The sequence below is a fragment of the Anas platyrhynchos genome, chromosome 14, assembly GCF_047663525.1.
Source record: "Anas platyrhynchos isolate ZD024472 breed Pekin duck chromosome 14, IASCAAS_PekinDuck_T2T, whole genome shotgun sequence".
Classification (NCBI taxonomy): domain Eukaryota; kingdom Metazoa; phylum Chordata; class Aves; order Anseriformes; family Anatidae; genus Anas; species Anas platyrhynchos.
In genome coordinates, this window is record NC_092600.1 from 12,001,216 (window position 1) to 12,020,817 (window position 19,602).

Here is a 19,602-nt window from a genome sequence, read left to right on the forward strand (position 1 = left end):
TCCGCAGATCTGTGTTAGATGCATTGCATATATTATAACATTTTTTTGGAATTAAGAAAACTCCTAAACCATAAAAATTTTGGAGATGCTGATTAACTGTCTGGATGTGCACATGAACTGTGCAGATGCACTTTACCACCTGTGACATGAGTTCTTTGGGGAAGGGAAAGCAACCTCTGGGAGAGGCCACCTCCCTTCCACGCCAACACCAGATGAGCAAACCCTCAAGGCCAAGACAAATGAGAGCACATGTCTGGGAGCCTTCCAGACAGCAGGGAACTGCAGGTACTAGAACTAAACACTGCAGACCACACAACAGGCATGAATGTGAACTAGCAACACTCTACACATCATGAAAACACTCCAGCCAGGCTAATGGGAGAGCCGACGTCTGGTAGAAGATGGGAGTTTGTGATCCTGAGACTGTATCTCTATGGGATTCACTGATAAACCTGAGCTCTCTCTGCAAGACTGGGTGCTCTGCAGCCCTGACTCTGCTCCACCTTCACTCAGAGTGGAGAAGCCAGGTCTACTTACCCTACCACCCCATAGGGTCTACTGCCTTCACCTAGCAATTTAAAAAACATTTTAACTGCAGCTTCATGCCCAAGTTTGAAATCTTGCTGCCCTGTAACAAGTAGTTTTTCAACAATACCCAGCTCATGATACTTAGTGTGGCACACTTATCAGTGCTGTTCAGCCTTCTCCTTAACTTTTTTCTATGAAACAATAATATACTAGTATGTGCCCAGTAATGATTTTGTTTCCATGTCCTCTCACTGCTGTTTTTCTCAGAAATTCCTTTGTATTCCCAGCTGGGACTCATTAAATTTCAGTACAAGAAACTTCGATGGAAATTAGACCCAGGAGAAAGTTCTGCTAGGACCTTGCTGCTTGCAGGTATTGAGGATGGGAGATGTGGAGGGGAATAACAGTTCTCTGAAGAGGAAGGACCAGACCTTGTCTGCATTTCTCTTGACACTCGAAACCAACCCTTTGCTATGGATAATGACTATCCTGAAAAGTCCATCCTGAAGCTGCTTAAGCAAGACCTGCTGAGATGTGGAAATAGTGGTTCACCATTTCCACACCGGAGCTGGTGGGGAAACGTCTGTTTGTGGCTATTTGTGCTGGGAGTGAAGTGATCTGTTAGTCTCAACCCTGGGTGGCTGCAGGACGGGCAGAATTGATGCTTTAAAAACAACTGAGAGAAAAAGGCTGCATGCAAAGAGCTCCTCTGGAGGTCTGAGGCAGAAGGAGGGCTGACTCCTTCTATGTCCAGGAAGATGGAAAGGAGAAAGGGAACAGGAGAGGAGTCTGTCAGAAGAGGGCCCAAAGTATACATGTGTGTGTATACATGTGCGTCACTGCACATGAGTGCAGTCATACATGTGCGTCACTGCACCTGGGGAGATCCCACAGAGGAGGGCAACATTTTGCTGAAAATAAATAAATAAATAAATAAATAAATAAAAATAAACAAAGCTGAAGCTTTAGATGTTGAACATGACACACAGCTGAATCCTCTTCACCAGTCGCAATGGTTCCTGCTTCACCACATCTTGTATGGGGGTAGGGTCACAGAGTCACTGTGGGACCAGGGCATCATGATGGGTCAGGAAATGGTGGAGGGGAGATGTTAACCTTGTTCAGGTTGCAAATTAAAGGAGGAATTGACAGGAACCTTTGTGTTAACAGCCAGACGAAAACTCTTTGGACTGAGAGGTTTGGAATGCCCAGATAAAATTTGTCCTCCAGTAAAGATGCTGCCACTTATGTACAGGAAAAAAACCACCTTCACCTCAGGAGAAAGCCTCCTGGCTTACAGGTGCTATTACTTACAGCAAGTACTGCCAGACTCAGAGGCCATGGCACACACCTACAGCCACTCCTGAAGGAGGATAAGGAAGGGAGCAGAGTCCTTGGAGATAAAATGTGGTCAGAAAGTTTGCATCCTGCATTTCTGCATTAAAGTGGGCTGTTGTCTGAGCCACAGGGACACAGGTCTTCCCTTTCAGCCAAACCCTGAAAGACACCAGCCACTTCACCCTGAGTCAAACTGTCCAGCAGTTAATTACTTCATGGGGAAAATGACTCCAGTCCAAATCACAGGCCTTGTATCTAAACAGCATCTGCTGTCAGCCTCCAACTGACAGTTCTTACATTTTGGTCATGGAACCCAACTCCTGCAAGTATTTTCCCTAGGACGCTTCATAGGCAGTGACAAATTCCCCTTGTAATCTCCTCCTGGATATGTGTTCAAGTGAAACTTTTTTGTTTCTCCATCAGAATCTGGTTTTCTACATCATGGTTTGTTCTTTGAGCTTCCTGATAATTTCCCGTGTGCCACAGCAGGACTCAGACTTGAGTACCAGACTGCCCAGTGCCCAGCATGGCCAACGCTCTCTCCAGTGACCTTCTGGAAGCCCTGAGCAGATGCTGTGCACAGTATGCATCTCCTGTGTGAGGACTAGTCACCTCCCTTGCATAAGCAAAAGAATTCTTGGTGTGCTATGGAGGTTTTTGATCCCCTGTCCAGTGCAGGTATTTCTGCTTGGGAAATCCCAGCCTGGATTATGGGAGACATCACTCTTGGTATTTCAGGCCATGGCTGAAGTTAAGATTGTCACCGCTTTCCCTGTTCACTCTATACCTTCCTGCATGTCAATTTCTCTGCTCGTGGGGTTCTTGGGTGTATGAATTTGCATTTGTCTTCCTGAGAACCCCTCACTCGCATACACAGCTTCCCACACAGACCAGTCCACTTTCAGCATCTGACTTGTTCTAATGTTGGTCTATTGTTCCACTATCCTTTAGTGTATGAAAAATTCATCCTCAGCTACAGATCTGAGCAAACTCTGGGTATTCTGCTGTTCTTCTGTCTACAGGGGGTCTGCAGCATCTCTTCCATGTTTTATTATCACATTCCAGTGCAACGACTCTCCACCCCAGCCATTCATCATGGCACCTAAACAAATGTCACCCTGTTTTGTCTAACTTGAGTTGCACATACACCTCCCCTAAAAGCCCCGGCTACAAATATACATGAAGTCTCAGCACCCTAAAAGGAGTTCTCAGCCACATGAAACTGCTGAATGTAATTTTTCTAGTTCTAGATACCTACAGACATTTCAGTTTACCAGTTGTCATTTATTATGCTCCCTGGTTACTGCTGAAGTAAGAAGCTTTCTATCACCTCTATAAGATGTGAACCCATCAGATGCTTCCCTCCAATGCTATGAATCTTTGGCTGGACACTTTATTTTTCAGTATCAGAGCAGAGAGTTTTACCACTTCATCTAATAACAACTCAGAGCATTTATTCCTTCTTGACATATATACATGTAAATACTCTATAACTACCTTAAAGGAGGCTGTAGCGAGGTGGGAGTTGGTCTGTTCTCCCACCTACCTGGTAATAGAACAAGGGGGAATGGGCTAAAGTTGCACCAGTTGTTTAGGTTGGATATTAGGAAGAAATTCTTTACCTAAAGAACTTCTTTACCTAAAGGGTTGTTAGGCAGTGGGATGGGCTGCCCAGGGAAGTGGTTGAGTCACCATCCCTGGAGGTCTTTATAAGACGTTGAGATGTAGAGCTCAGTGATATGGTTTAGTGGAGGACTGGTTAGTGTTAGGTCAGAGGTTGGGCTAGGTGATCCTGGAGGTCTCTTCCAATCTAGATGATTCTGTGATCCTTTGATTCTGTGAAATATACATGCATGCACACTGTCTTACAGTCCTTAATGCTAGTAAACATCATTTTCATTGACTGCTTGTTTAAATTAGCCTTCTAGTTCTCTGCATTGCATAACAGTTAAATCATAGCTTTTGTTACTAAATCTCTTCTTTTTTCTATTTTTTATTACTATTATTATTGCTTCTTTTGTCTTCCTTAACAGTGATAAGATTCTTAGCTAAAAGTATCTTTGATAGCTGCAAAATTGAGTGCATGCTGTGGGGCAGACACCATCTTTTACATTTTTCCTAACAATCCTTCTTTATAACACATTATCCTGTTTCAGTTTTTTGTCCAGTCATTTCTTGCTTGTAATTGTTCTCAACTTAGGAAAATTGAATTGTAATTTAGGATTACATTCTGCTTGTAACAAATGCAATTAGGTCATTTAAGCAAATATTAATTTTAAGTTCAGTAATCAATTCACCTTTATATGTAGGACTGAGGTCTAATACAGAGTTACACCCAATTCACTGCAATATTTTTGGTAACAGAAAATTATCACTCCTAATTTTTAGAAACTCTGGGGCTGTGCTATTAGCAGTAGCTCAGGTTCTACAACTTCTGTCCCTGAAGCTGAAAAGCTGTTCTGCAAACATGGATTTCCTTTCACTTTCTTAGGAACCTGTTTAGGGAAGCTACTTCTCCAGCCCTCTAGTTTGATGTGGCAGTCCGGAGGGTTACACCTATGCTGGGGCAGATTGACTTGAAACTGAATGAAATAGCAGTCCTTGGTTGTGCACTAGGTAAACACGAGGACATTGTCCCAGGAAAGGCTGGTGGTGCTGAAAACGCCTGTCAGTAAATCCGGAAAGCAATGGAAAACACCTACCAGAGGTGCCCGTGAGGTCCACTGCTGCTACCTGGCTGTATCTCTGACATGCTGCTTCACCCGAGTGACGTGCCAGGGAGGCAAAGCTCTGCTGCACCCCCAGCAAGCCCTGCACAGCAGCACTACACGAGCTCACTGGAATCTGCAGTATGGGCTCCACCAGCCAGATGGGAGATTTGCCAGGGAGATCGTGGCTTTCTCTCTGTACTTGAGACCACATGGTTCTTGCATTCGTCTGAACATCTTATCTCCAGCTCTGTGTCCCATCAGCCATGAGAGACCAGGGTACTGTGGGGGGTCAGGCCCATGTCAGTGTGGCTCAGTACCACCAAGGACACACAGCTTATTTTTGGAAATAAAAATAAAAAATAAAAAATAATAATAATAATTAAAAAAGATGTTTGTTTGTATGTATGATTAATTGATGATTATCAATTAATCATCAATTATGTATGTATGTATGATGACTGATGTATGGGATGACAGCACAATCTCTTTTCTGCCCACTTCTCCACATTTCAAGCTAAAAGGCCTATAAAGGTGCTACCAAAAACTTTGTTCATACAATTATACAGAGCTTATGTGCTGTTATGGCCAAATCTGATTTATGGTTCAGAGGAGCAATCTGACTTCTTTAACTGAAGGCACTTACCAGGTCCATGTCTGCTAGGTGCTCCTCCTAGCCCTGGGACCCAGACACTGCAATTGCCTTCAGAACATCCCCACAGACCCTCAGGGCAGACTCCCCATCCTTCCTTGTGGATGTAGCAGTCCCCTGAGCATGCAGCCCATTCAGGGAGAGCTGCAATCCGACTGGATCATCTCAGCTTACAGAGCAGGGAAGCCACTGGAGGGAAATGACACGGTGCTGGGAAGCAGCTGCAGCTTCCCTCACAGTGAGCCTGCCCTCGCTCCTCTGGAGACATCTCACTTGCTGGGCTGGCAGCCCGGGGTGCAGAATGGAGGCTCCTATTCAAACAGGGTTTTGCTTAAAGCTTTCATTTGTTTGAGGATTGGACATGAAGCTGGTGGAGGGCATGAGAAGTACTTTTGCTGACACGAGCCTTTGCAAGGAGGATCCCAGCATCTTCTCTGCTCTAAGTGCTCCTGGGTTGCTAAAGTGGATTCAATAGGGGGGACATTTTGTGATGCTGACGGAGAGATGGCTCACTGACCCCAATGAATGACATGACAGGAGCTATGCGTGCCCTTAGGACTACTGAAGTTGTAGCACTTAATCTTGCTGAAATGACCAGTGGAACTGGGACAGAGAGCATGAAAACGCATGGCTGAAGCAATTACAGACAGCTAACATCACTGCAGCTAACAGCACCAGAAAGGGACAAAGAACTGTGACTAGACTGAGAGAATAAATCAAAATTATTTCCGATCAATCAATTAATTATGGCCTAATGTCTCATCTCTTTTAAACTTGGAATCAGAGGAAGATAGTAATCTTTTGCAAGTGAAGAGATGAAGAGCAGTTAAACAACAGGAAAAATCTATTTCAGTAAACTATCGGAACAAGGCCATTGCAACAAAGACCTACAACTACAACTTGATTTTTTCCCTGGGTGAAACTCACAGGAATTTGTCAACTGGTTGAGCTGGCAAAATACGTTACATTTGTGAAGAAGCATATTATTTTTTGTTGTTGTTCATTTCACTTTTAGATATTTTGCTTACGTTCTATCAGAGCTGAATTTCTGTGAGGTGTTAGGAAGGGACAATTCACTATATGGGACTGGGAAGCTGAGATAGGTCTGGTAAGGCTATTGCTGTCCTTCATGCAGCAACACATCTGTTGTTCCTATTACTGACAGCATCAGGGGCACAGCTATGATCAAGCTTCCTTTCTCCATCCTTCCAGCCATTTACAGACATTCTCACTGGAGCTCATATTTTTCAAAAACCTCTGTCACAGGGAACGTTCCCATTGTGCTGGCATCCCCAGGGCCACTCCACGCCATGAGGACAACTGCAGCACAGAGGATGGGAACTGTGTTTTCAACAGCAGAGTTTCTCATTCCCCAGACACAAGTCTGTATGGAACTGAGATGCAGTTAAGTAGTTCCCCAGCCTGCACTACCTTTTAACTCAATTTCCATTTCCTAAACCACTGCTGACGTCTATCTAAATAACCATTATCTCCACAACCACACTGAGTTTTAGCTTTTGCTGAGTATCATGCAGAAGATTTGGAGCTTTTGAAAGGATGCTGAGCTTAAGAAGCTGCCATTGCAGGCAGCTCCGGGTGTTTGTCACATTTCACTGGCTGCTTTTTTTAATGTGCACACACACACACAAACACCCTACGTGCATGCGCTGTCGCTTTCATGTCAGCTGCCTAACTGAATATTTGCCGTCAGATCTTCCAAGCAACAGCACATTTTTAATCAGTCAGATAATTCAATCATTCATTTCAGACCTGCTCTGCGCAGCTGTCATTTTCAAGCATCAAAGCTTCTCTGTCAAAAACGACACAGGCTGGGGGTTCATTCAGGCATCACCGTTTCAAAGCACTGGGAGAAAGCAGGGGGTGCAGAGGGAAAGAACTAACAGGGTGGATTAAATGAACTTATTGTAAATACTTCTGAAGTTACCAGCCAACCAACCTCAGCAGAGAACAATGGAACAGCACAAGGGCAACTCAGGGATCTGCAGGATTTGTAATGTATTTGCAAATCTCACTCTTAAATTCCAAAGTGTGGAGAAGGTGGGTGGGGTTCTCAGATGAAGCTTCCTGCCTGAGATACTCAAAGCCAACAAATGGGATTTGGATGTCTGGTTCTCATTAAAATTAATGGAAATTGGGTGTCCAGAACTACAGGCAGCTTTCAAAAGCTTCATCTCTATTTATAATTAATGTTCCCAACGGGGTATCTAAATATTTATACAATAGGTTGTGTTATATGCAAAGAGGAAGAGGTGCTCCTTGGTAGACCAGGGCACAAGAGAAGGAGAATCCTATGGGATGTCAGGTTCAATCCACATTGTGCCCTGTTTAAAGCGCTTCTGCTTGCAAATCTCCATCAGCCTCCATCAGATCAGCAGCTGGGGTGGGAGCCCCAGCAGTGCTCATGTTCTCAGGGTACAACACAGCAAATTAAAATGGCAGCTTCATAGCTTCTGGGTTCTTCTCCTCTCCCTCCCCACAGCTCTGACTTCCTCAAAAATCTTCACCAACTCACTTCACCTCTGCAAATCTCAATTTCCTGCATGACAATTACATAATATCACTGAGTTTACCCAGTGCAGGAGGAGTGCAGTGGAGTTTAATCTATGAACACTCCCCTGCCTTGGTCAAAGATGTCATAGACGGCAGACGCCAAGTAAGAGACCAACCAGTAATTTGCCTCCAGGCATTACAGGCAAAGCTGTGGCTGGATCTGTACCACTGCATTTGCTCTGTAGCAATGGAGAATTAGAGTATACAAAGCCAGTGGGCTGTGCCCTGAAAGCAGCTGAGGGTCTTATGATCTGGATAGGAAAGCAGGTCACCCAGGTGGGTGAAGTCCAAAGCAACCAAAGCCCATCCTCCAGGCCTGTGTGCCTCTTGCAGGAGATTCCTCCTTAGCTGGGCCATGTCTTAAACCCTGCCCAAGCTGATCCACTGCAAGGGTGTCCGTGGAAGCCTTGTGTCCAACCCAGAAGACCTCCAGAGCTTGTCTTGAGACAGCCAGTTGTGTTGGACTTGAAGATCACAGTGCTTTACAATGCTTTAAGGGAGGAGTTCAAAACCTCTTACATTGCACAATTTGCACTTCAATTATTTTTTCTTCCATGCCTCATCCAAATCCATCAGATGGGGAAGCTCTGGTGGTTCACAAGTAATATGGAGACCCCTGCAATTTCCTCCCCAGGATTTTAATTGCTTTGCAATCTCAAGGTTTGTCAAACCCTTATGGACGCATTCTATGATAGCTCAGAGCTCATTGGGATTCTTCTGTAGGTCCCCAACATCTGTGATGTAAGATGTAGCTCCAGCTTCATTGAAAGGACAAAAATCTCAGCCAAAAGATAAGTAACCCTTCTTGTATCTGGTTAAATACTCTCAGTTATTAACACATGTCCTACGAAGCTGGTGAAGGGCCTGGAACACAAATCCTTTGAGGAGTGGCTAAGGGAACTGGGGTTGTTTTGTCTGGAGAAGAGAAGGCTCAGGGCAGACCTCATTGCTCCTGTAACCACCTGAAAAGAAGGTGTGGGGAGCTTGGGGTTGGCCTCTTCTCACAGGTAACTAATGATAGGACTAGAAGAAAAGGCCCTGAGTTGCACTAGGGGAGGTTTAGGTTGGAAATGAGGAGACATTTCTTATCAGAAAGAGCAGTCTTTCTTCTCAGAAAAGAGCAGTGGAATGGGTTGCCCAGAGAGGTGGTAGAGTCACTGTGCCTGGGGGTGTTTAAGGAAAGGTTGTGGTGACATTGGTAGTAGGCTGATGGTTAGACCAGATGACCTTGGAGGTCTTTTCCAACCTTAATGATTCTATGATTCTAGTCAACTTGCTCTTCCTCAACTTCTCTACTACACTAGATATAATCATTAATGTTCCCTTTCCACGCAACGTTGGGTACATTATGTAGATTTTTCTCTGGTTCTCCTGATCATCCTGACCATGTCACAGGACTACACAGGCTAGTTACTGCCATGGGCTGGCTTAGCACGGGTACACAAAATTGTATGCAGTCACTCCAAAGATGAAGCTGAACATGAACCACAGCAACAACACCTGAACATCACAGACTGCCGGGCATTACAAAGAGGAAAAAACGCATCAGTCCTCTCTAACATCATGGCCAGTCTGCTTGCTTGGGACACTCACTGTTCTGTGGCTTTGTTCTTAGTTAATATGATGGACTTTACAAGTCACATATTCAAATTTAAGGCTTAGAAGTGTTGTCCTCAGACAAGACATCAGAAGAACATCAAGGACACATAAAGAATAAAACAGCTTCATTTTCCTTGTGAATTCCTTTCTGTTTATTCTGGACTGGCTGGAGAAGTGGAGCCATGTGAACATAATGAGGTTCCACAAGGCCAAGTGCAAGGTGCTGCACCTGGGCTGGGGCAATCCCACACATGAGGACAGACTGGGAGAACTCATGGAGAGCAGCCTTGCAGAGAAGGACCGGGGGCTCTGATGGATCAAAAGCTTGACGTGAGCCAGCAGTGCACACTTGCAGCCCAGAAGGGCAACTGCACTCTGGGCTGCATCAACAGAGTAGCCAACAGGTTGAGGAAGGTGATTGTCCCCATCTACTCTGCCCTTGTGAAGTCCCACCTGGAGTTCTGCATCCAGGTCTGGAGCCCCCAGCACAAGAAGGATGTGGGGCTGTCAGAGTGGTTCCAGAGGGCCGTGAATTTGATCAGAGGGCTGGAGCACCTCTCCTAGGAAGAAAGGCTGAGAAAGCTGGGGATGTTCAGCCTGGAGAAGAGAAGGCCCTAGGGACAACTTAATGCAACCATTCAGTGCTTGAAGGGGGCTTATAAAACACTTGGAAAGAGACTTTTTACACAGGCAGATAGGGATGGAACAAGAGGGAACGATTTAAAGCTAAAAGAGAAGAGATTTAGTTTAGATGTTAGGAAGAAATTATTTTCTCAGAGAGTGGTGAGGCACTGGAACAGGTTGTCCAGAGAAGCCGTGGATACCCCATGCCTGGAGATGTTCAAGACCTGGTTGGATGAGGCCCTGGGCAACTGGTCTCGTGGATGGCCCATGGCAGGGGGGATTGGAATTAAATGATCTTTAAGGTCTCTTCTAACACAAGTCATTCTGTGATTCTCTGATTATACATATATATACATGATATATTATATACCCCAAATTACAGTGAAATCCCAATCTTGTGAAAGAGATAGGGACCACAGGCAGGGATTTTAGGAGCAGGTTGGAGAAGCCTCTGTGAGCAGTGACCTATGCACAAACTGGTCCCAACATCAGGCACATGGGTGGAATCTTCTCAAAGCTCCTGCCAGCCCAGCAGATACATCACTTGTTGATATATGCATAAGTATAATCAGAAGGTCTTTCTTATCACATAGGTCTAGGCACAAGTTAGGCTTTCCCATGCAGAGAGCCCTCACAGAGCTAGGCTTGGCCATGGAGGGCCATGAAGCCCTGGGAGAACATAGCCTTGGGATCATTTGTGTCTTGGCTTTGCTGGCAACAAGCGGCCTGTACCCTCAGCATATGTGCAGTTATGAAGAAAAGACTGGGACAGAGGACTTGGCCTTGGACACATCACTTAGCCCTATAAATGTTCCTTCGCGGACTCTAAGCCCCTGACCCAAGCCTCATCCTAAGCCACAGGCGTGACCCCCCCTGCCCTATGAGCACAGCCATGCGGACACCATGCTGGGAACACAATCATGCTCCCAAAGAGAGCTGCACAGATTGCTGTGCTGTCAAACTGCCCTAGATTGGAAAGAATAAGCTCCTTTCTGAAGGCAGATAATTGCTCTATTTTAAATCTAAGTGGTTCAAGGAGAACAAATGCAGGCAAGAGGGCCTGATGCTCTGAGCTTGGGAAGAGAAACAGGAGTTATGCACAGAAAAGCAACTGCAGAGCTGTTTTGCTGGACGCTCAAGGTACTGGGCAGAAAACGTGAGCCAGGCTGCTGCTGCATTCCCAGCCCAGGCAAACCAGACCTGCTGGAGAGAGCAGAGACCTTGATGGAACTGGTGTGAAGGGAGATGTGGGTGACCCTCTACAGGGAGCAAGCTGCTAGGCTGGGCACCCTTAAAAGCCAGAGGACAAGCTTCCAGTGAAACAAAGAGCCTCTGTCTCCTCCTGCCTGTGCCCCCTCCATCCTGCAAGTTCAGGCTTTTGTGGCCGTAGAGGCAGTCCCCACAGCACTTTGGGTCAGTCCATTAGGCCAGCACTGCCCTAAGGCTGGAACAAGAGCTACCTTTATGAACTCCAGCAAGGAACAGGCTGATCATGGGGAGAGCTCGCAGGGAAGCTTCTCTGGGGAAAATAGTTGCCACTTTGACAAACAGTCTCCCTGAGTGAAGACCAACAAACTAGAGCAGAACAACAACAGAGTCATTAATAAGGCTAACTCTGGCATCTTACTGGAACCCACCACCACTGCGATCAGTGATTTCAGCAAGCAAGCACAGAAGAGGCTTCTTCAGCAGAGTTTTGTCTTTGCTGTTTAAAATTCAATAGCTCCACTTTCAAAGTGGGCAGAAAAGAAACAGTTTTTGTACGTAACAGACCACCCCTTTTGTCCCCATTTGCATGGAGGAAGCTCTCTGGTCTTGGCACACACATTTCTGGCCCACAGTGGAAGGACACCAAGAGGTTTGAAAGATGTGTCAGCTGCTTCCCAGCCTTGCTGGAGTGCCACTTTCCCTGACAGAGCCTGTCTCTGCTTGAACATCCCTTGGTTGGAGGTTGGAGAGCAGTATTAGGCTCAGGTCACAGCATTTCATCAGCACGGCCACCAAGGGTGCCTGCAGACAGCGTCCAGCTCTCCCCAAGGTGGGCACCCTTGCCAATTGTCCCTGTGTTCTGCCCTCTAGCCATGAGGGTCTGGCTGCAGGACTGGATGTGAGAAGTACACAGCCTCATACACCTACACAAACAGGAACCCTACACGCAGAAAACAGTGTGAGAAAAGGTGCAGTGTGCCTTAAGGCAGTATTCCAAGGCAACAACATAAAACCTATTTTGTGGGACCCTGTGACCTGGAAAAAATAGCAGAAGAACTCATCTGACTTCTTGTACAGGAGCTGAATATTATTTGTATAAAATTTTGCTTCAAAACCAAGGCTAGACCCCCTGCATCGTTTGAGAGATATTTGCTGTCATTTTAGGTCAGAGTTAAGGTTACTAGGAGCACAAATGACACATTTTTATCTTGCAGCCAACTGAGACTCCTATTTTGCACAGTGAGCCCCCAGAATGAGCAGGAGGATGTGATAACTGCCCTGCAAAACTATTTTCACCTTAAAATAGTTTTGCAGTTGGGAATTCACAGCTGTATCTTAACATGCATATCTGGGAATACAGATATATGCATATATCTAGCAATACAGTGCCTCTGGAAAACAAGAGGTCCTCAGGCCTTGCTGGTATCGTGCTGTAACCTCACACAGTGCCCAGGACTTCTCTTTCAGCTGCCAACCTGAAACAATGCCCTAGAGAGCCAGCCTCTCTTCCAGGCAGCTGGGGTCACTTCTCTGAGACAGTCATCTCAGCTGGCCTGACACGCTGCAGTCTCAGCAGCAGAGCCAACTGCTCGCTCTGTGCTACAACACTGATGAACAGGGCAAAGACAAGCAGCAAGAAGGATTAGGGGGCTGAAGCACTGCAGTTTGAGAAGATCTTGCTATTCACACTGATATATGGTGAATTTCTGGAGAACTGGCAGAAGAAAGGATAGCAGAGAACAGGAGAGCAAGGGGAGCGTTTGTTACCTTCAGACCCTGAGGCTTCTCCTTGGCAGTAGTCTCAAAAGGAGAAAGGAAACGTGGAAACAATTGACCTGGTCTGGGCACAGACATTGCACTCGGTGAGGAACATGCCTGCCTTGCACAGATGCTGTTTTCAAATCCTTTCATTCCCTTCCTGCCTCATGGTCTGCAGCCCTTCTACCCAGCTCTCCCACTATAGCAATTCCTCACGTGGGTCTTATCTGCACCACACATAACCTCAGTCCTTTGTCTGCCAGGACAGGACTTAGAGAACTAAAGTTAAACCCCAAAGTTAACCAAGCAGGCCCATCCCCTCATTAACTCACGGGGCCTGTCTGCTCTGATTAGGATGTGCTGACTCTGCTCAAACATCACACTTGCTGCTCTAGATGCGGGGACACTGGGGCATTTCCAGCTGGGACACAGACAAAAAAGAGGAGATAGCAGAGCCTAGGTTACCACCAGAGCAATTCAGGACAAATAATTAGAGGCTTTCATGGCTAATTGGATCTCTACTGTCAATCCAGGACAGGAGATGCCTTAACCCTCACTGACTGCCTGAGATTGCTTGGCAGGCCATAAATAAACTGCATTCCTGACCCAGAGCTCATCAGCCTTCAGCTTCCACACTAAATACTCGCCTCGCCCTCCCAGCCCTGCTGTGGTACAGCTGCCTTGCTGGGGAACCCAGCTCCCTTGCCTTTTTCCATGAATGCAGCCTTTCAGCCATGCCAGGACAGTGAAGTCCTCCTTGGGTAGCTCAGAGCTCCTTCAGGAATGCGTATCTCGTTGTGTCATTGCTAGCTCAAGTCAAAGGGTAAACAAACAAGTAGTTAGGAAGAGCCAGACAGTAAGAGGGAGATCAGTAACACTAGGGGCTGGCAAGCCAAAGACAATATTTTGTCAGAAGAAGGCTTGTGAACTGAAATTTCATTCTCTGCAGTGCTTTAGCCTGCCTTTAGTTTTCAGGTACAGGGCAAAGCTCCAGTTGTGTTCCCAGATCACTCATGGTTGTACAGGTCCTCCTATCCTTCTCTGTTCTGACGGCTCTTCCAGACCCTGGGAGTGCAGGCACTTGAAGATAGGACATGCAAATAAGAAAAACCAGCGCCACACGGCTGCTAGCCAGTGCCAGGACACCCCGACCCTCAGAAGGTGAGCCGTATTTCAGAAGGCAGGCTTGAAATCTGGCACCAGCCCCAAGCCTGCACCCACAGTCCTGGCACCTCCCACAGCAGCAAACAAGGCTGATCGCTGTGCAAGGTCACAGGTGGTTCCCCCAGGACACGGACCAAAGGAAAAACACATGAACAGCTTGGGACTGTGACCTGCAGATCTTCCACCTAAGCCAGGCACAAGACACGTAGAAAAGTAAAGTCACAACAAAGGACAGCCCAACACTCTGGGCTAGGCAAAAATAGATTAACCTACTTGAAAGTAGGACAACACCACTAAAGAGTAGGACATCTGGTCACCACAGCAAGAGGAGCAAATGAAGAGGAGACAGCTTGTCCACACACACATATAACCAGGCAGGAGATGGCTGAGGAGTGGACATGTTCAGGGATGCAGCTGGGATGAGCAGCCCCCAACCAAAGCAGAGCAGCTCTCCCTCTCTATGGGATAACCACCGATCAGTCCACCAGCTACCAGAAGCAGCATCCTTCCCACAAGAACTTGTGGGATACACGCACCCAAATGTAACAGCCTCCTTTGCACGTCTTCCCATGAAGCATCTTGCTTCCTGAAAGAAAAGTACTGAAGGTCTGAAGCAGAGACTTTTGCCCCTGGTTGCCAGCTTTGGTGCCAGGTCAGACACAAAAGCCGTGAGGAAGACTCCATCACAAAGACCAGCTTTAACAAGACAGTACCTGAAGCCACCCTGACCTGCTGCCCCTCAGGTCTGGGACTTCCAAGCAGTTATGCTGTCCCTGGCATGTGGTGACAGCTGATCCCTTCTACCCGATCTGCTAAAGCCAGGGTTTTGCACAAATTTCTTCCTTGATCCCCACATCATTTCCAGAGAGAAAACATAAGGAGATTCCCGACGTGCCTGACAGCTGAAGTGCTAGATCAGGCTTAATTCTTTGAGACTCTTTGCTAAGAGGCTGTTCTCTCCACTGGCTCAAGCCCACCTACCTCTGCTCAGCTCCACATGTCTCAGTGCCCTTCCCCCAGCCAGGTTTTCAGCCCACTCGGAGAGCACTGCTCAGAGAGGACATGGTAAAGAAGCAATTAAGGATCATCACCGAGCTTCAGTTAGCATCTTCAAGAGCTCTGCAACCCACCAGCCAGCCAGAAGGCTGCAGCTATGCCAGGTGTGATGGTTCTTTAAAGAAGAAACGAGAAAGTGAATGCCACACATAGCATGCTCACCAAAGGGGCGTCACTGCTGTTTGCAAAGAGGAGTTAATGCCACTCTGCTTGCTGACTGCTCCCGGGCTGGGCTTTGTGTTAGCCCTTGGCAGGACAGGCAGTTTTCTTGGCTTAGGACCCTGTGCTGGAACGGAAACCCAGAGCACCAGGTCTCAGGATGGAGTTCAAAATCCTGTTCTCTGTTTGTCGCTGCTCTCAAAGGGCGCAGCAGGAATCCATCCAGGTCCTCGGTCTGTGGGGGACCTTCCTTTACAGAAAACTTTGAGCCTGTTCAGAATGGGCTCTCCCTGCCAGGTGCAGTTTGTTTTCTTAAACTCAGGCCATCTGAGAGCAGCCTGGGGCAGCTGTCCAGGGGTGGGCCGCAGCAGCCTCCCCTGCAGTCCAGCCAGAGCTGCATGACCAGCTGGGCCCCCCGGGACCGTGTGTTACAACACAGCAGTACCCAGACAGAGCCCCGGGCTATTCAACATTCAGTCCAAGACCCACAAGAACAAATGCAGCAGTCGGCACTGTTTACTGAGCAGTCCACATCCACAGAGACCCTCATCAGTCTCATCCCTGGGGGCTACGCTGGGGTGACTTCTTCCCTCGGCAGACTCTGAACTGAGTGTTTCTGGCCTAACCTGATGACTGAGTCCATCTTGAGCCATGGAGACTGCTTTATGAGCATCCTCACTTCCCCTCCCCAGGGACAGGCCCTGCTCTTCCCAGCAGCCCAGGAGGATGCTGCTTTGGGGATGGGTGATGAAAATCCAAAGATGACAGGAAGCACTGGGGCAGAAGAGACCACCATCTCCAGCCCAGGGCTGCCTGAGCCCTAGTCAAGGGCCCAACAATGAAGACAGGAAGGCACCTTTCACCTCAAGCCATTGAAAGGTAGTTTGCCAGCACCAGGGTGTAGGCTACAGCTGGCTCTGAGCTAAGCTAAGGCAATGGCCCAGTGATGCAGAAGATTACCACAGCTGGACAAAAGCAGGCTGTTGAAGGTCACCCCCTCTGCGTCACTTCTGCCACCCCAAAGAGCAGCCTCCTCCCTTAAGCTTGACTCAGAAACTATTTCTCCCCTTCTCCTGCCATATCAATGCCAATATTTGCCAGGCAGTGAGAACCAAAAGTACTTGCTTTGAGGCATTATTTTACTTGTTCCATAACATTTTTCATCCCATGCAAAGGCATTTCTAGCTAAGAATCATCTGAAATCCACAAGAAAGAACTTAGTTCTACAATGTCAAAACATTTTACTTTATTTTAATAAGATATTTTGGAAAAGCCAACTAATTTATAGGATATTCTGATATCATTGAACCTGTCCTCCATCCCTTCCTCTGTACATCAACAAAAAGGTAAAAGGAGACATGCTAAATTCTAACCAACAAATAGTGCCTAATCCTGAGGCAAGGTCTGCTTTCCTCTGATGAGCACCACACGAAGGGACTGACAACAAACTGAAGGTTGAAGATATTTAAGAGCATGAGAAGACAGCTCCTTAAACCAAGAGCTTCTAGTCCCAGTGAGACAGCATCCCATGCTAGCAACTTTGCCAACTTTGTTTGCAAAGGTACCTGGTAAGGCCCAAAACCTTTGTGGTGCATTTTCTGTCTATCGGAGCAAGGTGACCTGCAAATCAATTTGAGTAGGGTCATCCAGCTCACACCCTTCTAATTCTGCTTCTCAGCCTTCCATCTACATCGGGGTATTAATCAAGCTCAATGCCTCTTACCCATTTCCAAGCACAGGAATCCTGCTTAGAGCCCTGCAGGGAGGCACAACTGAGCTCTGGCGCTCACGGCTGCATGCACAGCCAGGCAGCAGCAGTACAGCCCTAGTGCAAGCTCCCTCACAATCATGTCTCGTGTTTATTAGCCAGACTGTGTCCCGTTCAGAGCTGACTTGCAGGGCACTGCTCTGTGGGAAAGTACTGCAGGCAGGATAAGCCTACTTCTTCTGTCCTATTCAGGGATGGAGAGAAAGACTGAGAGCCACAGCAAAGACCTGAGCACCGTCCCGACATCACCAGGATGTCCATGCCTGTTTTATAGAAAGGTGGGCTTGGCTAAAGTATAGGAAACCTGGCTTCTTCGGGTTATGAGTTACACATCACTGTATCGTAGTTGAAACGACGCTTCTGTTGAGCCTCCTCTGCTACACAGAACAAAGTTGGAGAGGCACGGCGCAAGGAAGCAGCTGGCTGGGAAACCGCGTGCAGAAAAAGCCTTTCTGAAAAGCCCTCTGCCAAGCCTCAAACCCTCCAAAACCAGCACACCAAATCCTTCCTGAGCAGCCCTGCAGCCCTTTGAGATAGCAACGCCGTGATTGAGCACAGGCTTAGCGCTCTCCCCCCTCCTCCCGCCCTCCAGTGCTCGTTCCTGGGCGGCTCTCCAGGCCAGGGGGAGCTCTCCTTGTGCTCACCACGGCTCCCCGCACCCCGCGCCACCCCCGGCCACGCTCCCGTGGTCCCGTGGAGCAGCCCCGGGGGCCGCGGGGCACCTGCGGGCGAGGCAAGGGGGCACCTGCGGGTGCTCCCGGGGCTCCCCCCGCTGAGCCCCGTACCCCCCGGCTCCGGGCCGACCCCCCTCCGCCGCCCACATCCCGGGTGTGCACTCACCCTTCCTCCGCATCCCCGCTTCGCCGGGTCCCGGCGGAGCGCGGCCATGGGGAGCCGCTCCGGGACACCCAGCACCGGCACCGGCACCGGCACCGGTCGCTGCCGCCCCTTTGCCGCCGCTGCGCCCTTTGCCTCCCCCTGGCGGCCTCACCGCGCCCGCTGCACCGGGGATGGGGAACGAGGAGGCAGCGCACCCCCCCGTGGGGGGGAAGACCCTAACCCCCAGGCAGCTCCTGACCCCCCCAGGCAGCCCCTGCCCTCCGCCCGGCGCAGCCCCACGCGCGGGTGGATGGAGCCGTGCGCGCAGCATCTTCCTGCTGGGCTGGAGCGCTGCTGAGAGATGGAAAGCTGTAAAGTGGGGAGAAAGGGGCTGAGGCCGGGAGGAAGAGCTCAGCATCAGCGAAAGGAGTTTAATCGACAGAGAAGGTTTTTTTGGGGGGTTTCAGGTCAGAGACATTACGCTCTTCTCATCAGGGCCACCTGCAAGCTGTGGATGGGACAGGGTGGGCAGGGGAAGCTGCGGGCAGGATAAGTGTGCGGGGACCTGAGCGCTGCTGTGGCCAAGCTGCTGCTGGAGTTGCTCCTTGAGGTGTTTGCATTGGGTTGGGAAGAAGTCACTCGGCCTCTTCTGCCTCCCCCATACGATATGGACAAGGATGTTAAAGGGGTCCTGAAGCCCAGTGCAGAGGACGGTGGGTGGGCAGGATGGGCAGCGAGGATGCAGGACCCAGCTGCCAGGACATTCCCCAGCACAAGTTACCTGGATGCATGCTCCAGAGACCAGACTGTGGCAAGTGGGAGACCCTGCGTGACACAGGCACGGACATTTTACAGGGTGCCGCTGCCGCCCGGGTGCCGGTGGGTGCCGCCGCCGAGCCGCAGCCGTGGGCGCCTGACGCGGTGCGGAGCGGGGCGGTACTGCAGGGGCGGCCGAGGGATGCGCCCAGCCGGGATCGAGCCGAGCCGAGCCGAACCCAGCCCAGCCCAGCCCAGCCCAGCCGTCCTCCTCTTCCTCCCTACTCGGCTCTTGGTGAAAGGGATGCTCCACAACGTCTTTGCCGCCCGCACTCGAAGCAGAGGATCAAACCCCAAAAGAAGGTTCCCCCCCCCACCCCCTTCGTTGAACCTTGAACCCAAGTTAAGCTGGCCTAATTGTCAACCATCCATCTGTCCATCACCTGTTTTGATAATTTCGATGGGGTAATGACTGGTAATGTAAAGCTACAAACTCCTTTAACATCAGGCTGCCCTGGAGAGATGTCCATGGAAATGAAAATTGCCTTACTGTCTGCTCCATGGTGATCCTTCCCTCCTTATGCCCCTTCTTCTTATGTGCCCCTCACCCACATGAGCTTTGTTTTCCTTTCTCTGGGCACCCCTCACACCCACCCTATTGCCCTAAGAAGTGTTCAGCATCTGTCAGGACAGAGCTGCTGGAAACACAGGGCTGCTTGTTTGTAGAAGTCAATCATGTTGAATTGAGTCCCAGTTTGGTTAGCAGTTAGGTTCAAAAGTTTCTCTGAAATTAGTGGGATCATATGAGAGACAAAAGGCACCTGCTTGCAAACTGAAGGTTTCTAGATCAGCATAGGGACAATGCTTACGTTTTTCTTGCTTTGATTGCTGTG

At 48.6% G+C, this 19,602-nt stretch overlaps 1 protein-coding gene across 3 annotated transcripts in view; it reads right to left on the reverse strand.

Annotated features, from left to right (window-relative positions):
• The window catches only part of PSD2 (pleckstrin and Sec7 domain containing 2), an 84,565-nt gene extending 65,714 nt beyond the window's left edge, over nt 1-18,851 (reverse strand). The window contains exon 1 of one of the 3 annotated variants that reach the window (XM_072023363.1): nt 18,735-18,851. The gene's annotated coding sequence lies outside the window, so the exon portion shown is untranslated. Of the gene's footprint in view, nt 1-15,128; nt 15,333-17,974; nt 18,105-18,734 lie in introns of those variants that run through there. The other 2 variants (XM_027468087.3, XM_072023361.1) reach the window with 2 other exon arrangements.
• Nucleotides 18,852-19,602: the final 751 nt, after the last annotated feature.